Below are 11,255 nucleotides of genomic sequence, written 5' to 3'. Positions count from 1 at the left end.
TAATTAGAATCTAATTTAATTATCAAATAATCTAAATAATTATTTATTTACTAATAACATTATATTTCTAATTAAATAAATTAAACTAATTAGATTAATTAGTTACTAGACAACATTCTTCTATACGCCATTGCCGGGCTATTTCAATAATTTCTCATATCTTGGGTCTTTGTCTATGCTCTTCCTATAGCCTTAGGCCTGTCTAGAGTTTGCTTTTTCCTTTCTCCATTTCTTCGTTGTTGTTTGACTTTGCCTGATTTGTGTGAAGTAGAGTTTTGAAAGAGTCGCAAAGTCCCGTAACAAAGGAAGCTTCTTTGCCCCCTGCAAAGAAATTCCCTTCAACGACATTCTTCTTAACAGATCGGGAGTCATGAGGAGCTTGCCACGAAAGTAACAATCTTTCACCCATTTAACGTGCTTCTTCCACTAAATCTCATAAATTCGCCGAACTATAGGATTTACTAAATCTAGGATTTAAGGCAAAAATATGGAAAACGACGCTAAATCGAAATTTAACTAACTGTGAGATTTAAGGAGGCATTTTTTTTTTTAACGTTTGGCAAGATTTAAGTACTTAAATCTTGGACAAAGCCTGCTTAGATCATGTATCCAAACAGCCCCTAATAACACTAAGACCCTTTCCGATTGTCATCTTCATTTTTCAATTTCAACTTCTGAGCTACAAGCCTCATAAAATATTACTTTTTTCAGATGATGCTTGCGCAAAGCATCCTGTAGATGGCATCAAGATCTCTGAAATTTAGACATTAAAGTTCTTTTCATGTCATTAATTCACTTTATCTCCATTTTGCACTCATCCATGGAGCAAGATTGTTAGCCAGGGACAAGGTGACTAGTGCCTAGAATTTAACTCTACCTGAAGTGTACTTGACTAGAATTTAACTCTACCTGAAGTGTACTTGATGAGGACATCCAGATATGGAAAGTTTACTAGAGGCGTGGCCGTCGATCTATGGACATGATTACATCGCTCTACTTTTGATTTTCATATTTATTATTGATATGTTATTTTTATTTTATGAAGTTTTATTATGCTTTTTCATTTTTGCCCTTACTTAAAGGCTTAGGTATGTGTAAGCCCAAGGGGCATTACAGTACTTTATATTTTCTCATTGTATGGGCTATTTAAAACCTCCATCTTCTTTTTTTGAGGGATAATGAATGAATTATAAGAAAATTACTGCACATGTGTTCTTTGGAGAGTTATGAGAGTTCTAGGAGAGAGCTTTGGAGAAATCCTTAGGGAGGGAAATCGGATCACCCATCAACCTTGGAGACGGCCAGTTCGTGGTTCTTCTTTCTTTACCTTTCTTTCGTTTCTTTTCCTTTCCGTTCTGATGCATTTATATTTTGGTTTATTTTATTTTGATGTAATTTGAACAATATTAGTTGTGTTTTATGTTTTTTTTAAGCTATCCAATGATGGAGAACATCCAATGATCATGGTAAGATGTGCTTGGGCATGAAAATGCTTGGGTTTGCTAGCATTTGGGTCCTTTTGTCCTTTGGGCTGCTTGCTATTTCTCGATTTGAGCCTTGGCTGTTTTCGGGTTGAGCTTTGGTTGCTCTGGTTGTGAGCTGAAATGTTGAGATCTTCTTGTGCTAGCTCATTAATGCTTGAGCTGAAGTTTAGCTCATTATTTGGAGGTGTAATTGCACTTCCTAGCTCATAAATTTGAAAGGTATGTGGAGTGATCTTGTTTCTTCCCCTTCTTGTGTCTCCTTGATTTCTTCCTTGTGAATAATGGCTATGGGCTGGTTGCCTTTTTGGTTTTCTCCCTGACTGCTTTCCTATGACTTCCTCTATTCTGTTTCCTGTGTTGGCTCTACGGGTCCCTCCTTGGCTGTGTTCTTGTGGTTCCTTGGCTGTGTCCGGTGGCTTCTCCAACCCATTTTCTGTGCTGTTTTTTGGGAGCAGTTTTGTGGTGTCTTTTGCCCTTCTTCTTCCCCTTACCTGTTTGGTTTGGTTGGAGGTTGATGTTGGCTGTTTGGCTCCCCTTTTTGGCTATATATATGTGAGGATTTTGTCATGGAAAGGTTGTTGATTAACTTGAAAGTTGTTAAAAACCTGAGGATTTCTTCTCTTGGAAAAACTTGAGAGTTTGTTCCACCCCCTTCCTCCTCTCTATTTCGTCTTGGCTTCTAACCTCTTCTTCTCTACGCAAGTTCCACTTCACTTGTATCCTTCTTCTTGAGCATTTGGAAGTTATTTGTTGGCTGATTTTGGGAGACATTTGCCGGAGGAGTTTGATAGGACGTTGGACCATTTTACTGTGGTGGACCCTCGATTTGCAAGCCTAAGCACTTTATCATATATTTCCTACTTCTCGTTGCATGCGAGGAAACCACTTGCCGGTTGTTCTAAGGATAGTGTTTTTATGTTATAATTTTATTTCGTTTGATTTGACTTTTCATTTATCTAGATGTTTGTTTGGATTTTTGCAAGTTAAATTGAATAGAGTTTGGTTTTCATTGTCCTTGTATTCTCCAACTTGGCTTTTCTTTGTAGTTTGCTTGTATCAAGTTTGGTATCTGAGCAAGTTAGAATATCCTTGGTTGGTGAGTTTTTTCCTTTTAAAATCTAAGATGACTAATAATACGGGGGATTGGCAAAATATGATGCAATAGTTAGCAGATTTACAAAATCAAATTAATGAAATGGCTAACTCTTGCTAATCTAAATGTCAACCAACATAATGTTCAAACATCTAAAAGTGAAGAAGAAGTCCCTATGAACCAAAATAGGTGACAACGAAATTGGGATTTTGGGATTAGAATAGATGTTAGCAACTTTGAGGGGAAATTACAACCTAATCTATTTCTCGAGTGGATTGAAAAAATAGATCAATTATTTTATTGGAAAGAAATTCCGGAGAACAGGAAAGTAAAATTTGCAAGTTTAAAACTTACTGGTCATGCTCTTACGTGGTGGAAAAAATTACAAAACAATAGGCAAAGACGCGGGAAAGAGAAAATACAAAATTGGGAAAGAATGAAAGAAAAAATGAGGGGGAAATTCTTACCATATGATCACGCACGAATATTTTTTCAAGAATATAATAATTTGTGACAAGGAAATCAATCTGTTGAAGAATACACTGAAATGTTTTACAAACTTCAACCGAGAAATGACTTAGATGATTCTAAAGAAAAAACTGTCTCAAGATATATCAACGGTCTTAAGTGGACAATCCAAGATCAACTGAATTTGCATCATGTTATTAAAATTGACGAGGCTTATCGTATAGCATTAAAACTTGAAAAGCAACATCAAAGGGAAAGGGGTCATAACAAAATAACACAAACATATAAATGACGACCAACTGGCGCTGTTAAAAATTAATCTCAATCTTTGGTGGGAACATCGAGTATGAAAGTTAAGTCTTTTGAAACTCAAAATATGGATAAGGGAAAAGGAATCATGAGGTCTAAACCTACTGAACAACCAAGATTAATTGGACCATGCTACAAATGTGAGCTTTATGGTCATCTTCTGCGGCTTGTAAAAAAATAAACCCAACAAGAAATAATTATATTGAAAACGATGAAGAGATAGAGGAATAAGAAGAAAACGAATCTGAACCTGAAAATGACATTGAATTAGAGAAAGTTGATGTAGAGGGAGATGAAGGTGAGCAGCTTTTAGTAATCCGACAAGTTTTAACAACTAAAATTGAAAATGGGGATAAGTGGATTAGGAGAAACATTTTCAAAACTTGTACGGTTAAGGGAAAAATCTGCACTCTTATGATCGATAGCGAAAGTTCAGGAAATTTTGTTTCAAAACTAATGGTTGATAAGCTAAAGTTAAAATCCAAACTTGTCAAACCTTATAAAATCTCTTGGTTCAAAGAAGGAGGTGAAGTACCTATAACAAAGCAATGTTCTATCAACTTAACAATTGGGGGTTCTTTTAAGGATCAAGTTTTTTGCGATGTCGTTCCTCTTGAAGTCTGTCATATTTTGTTGGGTTGTCCATGACAATTTGATCACAAAACCATTTACAATGGGGAAAAGAACACTTATACTTTGATTCAAAATAATAAGGAGTTCACTCTCTATCCTCAAAAACATGTGCCTAATTCGCCTGCCAAAAATAATAAGGTTGCCAAAATAAACACTCATGTATTGCTTTTGAACACAAATAATTTGAAACATACTAATGTAGCTTACTTGGTTTTGGAAAAAGAAATTGATTTAACTCTTTAAATTCCTAAAGAAATTCAGTCTTTAATTGATGAGTTTTTTGATATATCACATGAGGAATTACCTATAGGTTTGCCACCAATGAGAGATATTCAACATCATATTGATTTAATACCTGGAGCCACTTTGTCTAACCTTCCTCATTATAGGATGAGTCCAACTGAGCATACTGAACTTTTTAAGCAAGTGACTAATTTGTTAAAAAAGAGTTTGATTAAAAAAAGCTTAAGTCTATATATGCCTGCTTTATTAACTCCTAAAAAAGATAGAACGTGGAGAATGTGTGTGGATAGTAGAGCAATAAATAAAATCACCATTAAATATAGATTTCCTATTCCTACACTGGATAACATGCTGGATATGTTAAGCAGTGCTAAAATCTTTTCCAAAATTGATTTGAGAAGCGGGTATCACCAAATTAGAATAAGACATGGAGATGCATGGAAAACTGCTTTTAAAACTAATGAAGGTTTGTATGAATGGCTTGTGATGCCTTTTGGGCTTTCTAATGCTCAAAGCACTTTTATGAGAACTATGAATCATGTTTTGAGACCTTTTATTGAAAAGTTTGTTGTGTTTTATTTCGACAATATTTTGATTTATAGTATTCACCCTTCTGAGCACTTTAATCATGTGAGACAAGTGTTGCAAACTCTAAGGGAACAAAAGCTGTACATCAATCTTAAAAAAATGTTCCTTCATGACTTCGAGCTTAACATTTTTGGGTTACATTGTGTCTGCCAATGGTATAAAGTTGATCCTGTGAAAATAGAGGCAATTCAAAACTGGCATACTCCTAAAAACATAAGTGAGGTGAGAAAATTTCATGGTTTAGCTTCTTTCTCTAGGAGGTTCATTAAAAATTTTAGTTCTTTTATTGCTCCTATCACTGATTGTTTGAAAGAAGGGATATTTAGGTGGACGCCTCAAGCTGAACAAATATTTGAAATCATAAAGAAAAAAATGAGTCAAGCTCCCATCCTTAGCTTGCCAAATTTTGAAAATATTTTTAAAGTTGATTGTGATACTTCTCATTTTGGTATTGGTGTTGTGCTTAGTCAAGAGGGAAAACCTATTGCTTATTTTAGTGAAAAGTTGAATGATGCTCGATCCAAATATTCTACTTATGACTTGAAATTTTATGCTATTGTTCAAGCTTTGAAATTCTGGAGATGTTATTTGATCCAAAGAGAATTTGTTTTAAATACAGATCACGAGGTTTTGTGATTTTTGGGCTCTCAAAAAAATCTGAACAAAAGGCATGTCAAATGGGTTTATTTTTTGCAAGAATATACTTTTCACATAAAACATAAAACTGGTGTACTAAACAAGGTAGCTGATGCTTTAAGCAGGAGATCTCATTTGTTGGTAACTATTTACCCAACTATCACTTCTTTTGATTTTTTGAAAATACTTATGCAAATGATTATGATTTTAAAAGTATTTGTGACTCGTCTTTCTTCTGGAACTGATCTTTCTGCTCAATTTATCATTCACCAAGGGTTTTTATTTAAGGGCTCTATACTTTGCATAACAAAAAATTCTTTAAGAGAGTAACTTATGCATGAACTTCATAGTGGGGGTTTGGGTGGACACATTGGGCAAGAAAAAATTGTTGCTTTGGTTGAGGAGAAATATTTTTGGCCTCATATGAGAAAACAAATTGCTAAGCTGGTAAAACAATATAAAATATGTCAAGCTTTTAAGGGAAATTCTCAAAATGCTGGTTTGTATACTCCTTTTCCTATTCCAAATAAACCTTTGGAGGATATCTCAATGGATTTTGTTTTGGGGTTGCCTGTTACTGCTAAAAAGTTTGATTTTATTTTTGTGGTTGTGGATCGCTTTAGTAAAATGATACATTTTATTCTTTGCAAGAAAACTTCTGGTGTTTCATATAATGTTGATCCTTTTAAAAAAAAATATTGTTCGTCTTCAAGGTATTCCTCACACTTTTACTTCTGATAGATATATTAGATTTTTTAGTCATTTTTAGAGAACACTTTTGATGTGGACATCGATCAGAGGTTCAAGCATGTGTATCGTCGGAGACAGCACAGATTGACGGCTGCGATTCAGATCCTTTACTTTTGATGTATTTTATGTTTTATTTAGTTTGCATTTTAATTTCCTAATTTACCCCTATGGGGAGTGTTGTCTTATTGTAGCCCAAAGGGCATTTGAGTACTTTTCATTTCTTTTGTTTAAAGACCTATATATAGTGATCTCATGCTTTGTAAAAGATTAATGAATATTTGAATGAAAATTTGTATTTTATTTCTACTTCTTCTTACATGAGAGCTTGAGAAGGGAGAGAGCTCAAGGGGAGCAAATCGCAAGGCCCACCAGTCGTTGGAAGAGTCCGCGGCTCGTGGTTAAATTATTCTATCGTCTCGTCGTGTTTTCCTCTATCTTCTTCCCCTCCACCACAAGAAAATCCCTTCAAAACCCTAATTGCCGCCGCCCCCTTGGAAGCCCGCGCCGGCCACTTCCACGGCCTCGGCCGGCCACCTTGTCGGCGACTTCCCCCACCCGTCCAACCCTTCCTTCCGCATGTTTCAAATTTGAAATTTGAATTTCAAATTTCAAATTCTTTCTTAATTTGGAAATCCAATTTAGGAAAGTTGCTTTGATGAATTCCAATTTCAAATTAAATTAAATTGGAGTCGTTATAATTTATTTCCACGTCATCACCCTAAATTGGAAACCACTTCCCTTTGATTTCCCCCTCTCTCCCTCTTAGCATGCTGCCGGCCCCTAGTGGTGATTATCCCCATTAATTGCTACTTAACTCCTCTTCCTTTTAAAAATCAAATTGATTTCAATTAATTTCCCCTCCCAAAATTTCAAATCCTGAAATTTATTTCAGGATTGGTTTGAAAACTCCCTCCCCTCCTCTCTCTTGAAACTGCCGGCCCCCTCTCCTTGTCTTCCCCATTAATTCCCCAATCAATGTCATAACTCTCTTGGATTTGAAATTCAAAATCCAAGACACTTCCCTCTCTTTTTAATCAAAACTGAAATTAACTTTCAGATTTTGATTAATCTACTACGCTCTCCATTAAACCTAATTTCTCCCAAACCCTAGCTCCCTCCCCCTTGCACCCGCCGGCCACACCCTCTCCCCTTGAGAATCCCGCCGGCCCCCCTTCCCCTTCTTCTTCCTCCTCCTTCAAACGCAAGGGCTCTCCCTCACCATCACGACTTTCTATTCTCCTCGGAGTTCTTTCTTACGCCAAGTATGCATGGCGGATCCCGAGTTTGAGTGGGGCCTTGTATTCAACGCCGACGGAAGCCTCAACATTCTACGATCTCTATTTTTCGACGTGGGATTTAAAGACGACGCCACCGTTGGAGAGTACTTGGAACGAGTTGTTCCGACCCTTGCTAGCGTCATCGACCGCCAACGTCTAAACTACGATTGGAGCATCAACAGTCGATCATTCCCGCCATCCTCGCCACCGTCAACCTTTCCGTGGTTCAAAGCCGTTGGGGTTGCCACCGTCCTCGTGGCATCGTTGGGTTTGCTAAAGACCTTCTCCCGCTAAGCCCTACTTGAGCGTGAGTGAGCAAGGTAACTCATTGCGAAATTTCTAAATATTAGTCGTGGGATTCTATTTTACTCCGCATTTGCTTTATTGTGATAATTTCAAGATCTTCCGCAAATGGTGCTCAAACTTCGAATTTGTAATTGCTTATCATAACAACTTTAACAATTGAGAATTCTTGAACCACACCTTACGATATTTTAATCTTAAATTAGTATACTTTGTGATTCGTTATAAATTTCACGTGCAATTCTTGATTGTATCACATCAAGATGATGTGAAACCAACATGCGCAGGAGCTCATTTAAGAAATTTTAGGAATAGTTGACAATGAATTACCCCGAGGGCATTTATGTCTTTTAGTTTTAGTTTCATGTTGGCCTATTTATAGGAGGCCTCGTGCATTGTATGAGGAATGTTGATGAATGAAAATTTTTCCTTATTGACCTCTTTGTGAGTTCATGGTGCTTCCTCTAGATCTCTTTGTGGAATATCACATTAATTGAATTTCAATTTGAATTTGAAATTCAAATTAATCCTAATTGTTAGTCCTCCTATTTGGAAACTTTTCTTTCTTACAAAATCTGAAATTTAATTCAGATTTTAATAAATCCTTTATTAGTGTTGTGGACCCCGCTCACTAATGACAATTATTCTCTTCCCTCTCTATATGTGGCCGGCCCCCTTTAATGGGCTCTTCTCTCTCTCCCAAATTACATTAAAAGCTCCACCAAATCAGCCCCTAATTATCTCCTCCATTAACACCCCTAGCCATTATGGAATTAATTTGAAAATTCAAATTAATCTCCCTCCAAAACCACTTGAAGCTGAAATTATTTTCAGTTTTCTAAATTCCTCCCTCTCCTCCTAGCTCACGGCTAAGCCTTCTCTCCAAACCGCCACCTCCACTTTTCTCCTCCCATCATTGCTGGCCGAGTTCCACCAAGAGAAGATTCTCCTACCGCCAAATACATCCACACCGCAAGGACATCTCATAGTCATGAATGGCCGATCCGGAGCGTGATTACGGCATTGCATACGATCATCAAGGCGACATTGACGTCATCCGATCGCCGTTCTTTGACGTTGGATTCAGCTTCGACCACACCGTTGAGGATTACTTGAATCGGATTCTTCCCCACCTTGTGGACATCCTCGACGAGCAACTTTCGACGGACAAGTGGATCATCAACGACCGAACACCTTCTTCTCTAAATCCGACTTCCTCCCCGGTGGCTAGCCCCCTCAGCATTACTTGTCTAATAGTGGCATCGTTGAGTTTGTGCGCCATCCTCTTCTGCTAACCGAGTGAATCCAAGAGTGAAAATGAGGGACTTCGAGGCGAAGGATCTATATCTTAAGCCTTGGATTTTTGTTAAGAGTCATTTGCCTTATTACTTATTGGATTAATTTTGTTTGTTTCATGTTACTTCTAAATGTAATTGATTGACATTTTTTAGTTCTTCCATGGAAGTTTCTTGCGATCTATCTTGAAAAGCATTTGTTTAAAATTAGCAACGCAAGTTCACAAGTATTAATTTCTAACAAGCAATTCTTGTCTATCGCATTTAGTTTCACATCACCCATGCTAATAGCAAGGCAACGGGGAAACTATTCATGTCTTAAAAAAGGAGGGGAGGGGAGGAAGAACAAATTAGATATTTAAATTTTCTAAATCTAACAAAATCTAAGAAAAACTTCGAGATGGTAAAGAGCTACAAAAATACTACAGAATGAATACCTTCTAGATGGATAATAAATTTTTTAATATTTTATTACTTTGTGTCATTGGCATATATTCTATTGACTGAAGCACAAAAGGTTTTGATTTTGCTTACTAGCAGAGCAAAGTCCAATAGGTACCAATCATACATATATTTTTGGTGTCATGGGAGGCACACATGCATTACTGCATTATTATTATTATTCCTGATAGGGAGGTAATTTATCCAAAACTCATACAGCTATTTTTTTTTGTTGAATCATTTTAATTCATTGTTGAGATATTACAAGCGCCTCATACATACCTTTCTAAGCTTAGTCAGAGTGATTCTATTACTTTATTTTTATGACATTTTATAAAGTGATAATTATGCTTCATTATATCATAATGCGCACATAGCCTCCATGTCACATCTACTTCTAACTCAATGCCATGATTATCTTTTTTGTACTAAAGAAAATGCTATGGCAATCTTACCTCCTTGACACCTCAAAAACTCAATATTTTTCTTCTCAAAAAGCCCATACCACCTCCTCCCCCTCTCTCTCCACCTTTATTAAGGTGATTGGGATCACATCTAACAAGAGAGATAACAAAGAGCAGAGATGGAATAACACGGATTATGATGGGGACATCAGATCATGGAAGGTTTATCAGAGGCGTGGCCGCCGATCTACGGCCACGATTGAGTTATTGTATTTTTGATTTATTTTATGTATTTTCTTATTTATGATATCGTTGTATTTGTTTTATTTAGTTTCCCGTTGTACCCTTTTATTAAGGGATGTTGTATGTAAGCCCTGAGGACATTGTCGTCTTTTCTATTTTTTTGAGTCTTATGTACGAGGCTATTTATAGCCTCTATGCTTCTCTTTGAAGGTTAATGAATGAATGCATGATAATTTTCTTCCCTTGATTTCTTTGTGAGATTGTATGAGCGCTTGAGAGAGAAATTCCTAAGTGAGGGAGATCGGATCACCCACCAACCTTGGAGACGGCCGGGTTCGTGGTTCCTTATCTCGTTTTCTCAATAATCCCTACTTCCTTTACCTAGCCGCCAGTCAAGGCCCTCCAAAACCCTTGCTGCCGGCCACTTAATGTTCCTCTACCACCGCCACTAAGCTCCTCTCCCTTGGCTAAACCCAAACCTTTTTCCCCTTGCTCACCCGACCCCTCCCCCACATCTTCACCCATGGTTTTCTCCCCCCCAAACCCGCCGGTCCTAGCCTCCTTAACCGCCGCTCCCATCACCTTCCCACTTCCCTTAGGATTCCTAATTTGGTTGAAGTTAATTTAGGATCAATTTGAAATTCAAATCAATCACATTTGAAATTCAAATTCTTTCCTAATTTAATTAAACTATTTTAGGAAAGTTCTTAATTTAAATCCATTTGAATTTGAAATTCAAATTGGATTTGATTTATTACTTTCCTAATTCCTAAAATCAAATTAAAAAGCTTTAATCTCTCCCATTAATTGCTCCCTAGCCCATTATTGCCGCCGGCCCCTATAGGGGAAATTTAGGATTTATTTCCTAAAACCCCTAACCCCCTCTTGGAAACAATTCTAAAACCCATCCCACCTCCTTTGGCTGAAATCTTCATAGCCTCCTCTTATTTACTTTCCAAATCCTATCAATTGGATTTGGAAATATTTCCCTTTTCACCTCCCTCTACCCGCCCTCTCTCTCCCTCTCTCTAATTCCCTCTCTACACATTAATACACCTTTCCTCTCTTGGGATTAAATTCAAATTTAA

General features: G+C 37.0%; 1 protein-coding gene across 1 annotated transcript in view; it reads right to left on the bottom strand.

Moving 5' to 3' along the window:
* Positions 1-11,255, bottom strand: part of LOC110105631 (AP-4 complex subunit epsilon) — a 47,905-nt gene that overhangs the window by 30,358 nt on the left and 6,292 nt on the right. The gene's annotated exons all lie outside the window — the stretch shown is intronic.

This window comes from Dendrobium catenatum, unplaced genomic scaffold (assembly GCF_001605985.2).
Source record: "Dendrobium catenatum unplaced genomic scaffold, ASM160598v2 fragScaff_scaffold_671, whole genome shotgun sequence".
Classification (NCBI taxonomy): Eukaryota; Viridiplantae; Streptophyta; class Magnoliopsida; order Asparagales; family Orchidaceae; genus Dendrobium; species Dendrobium catenatum.
The sequence above is the reverse complement of the archived record's forward strand: the minus strand, read 5'-3'. Positions and strand labels throughout refer to the sequence as shown.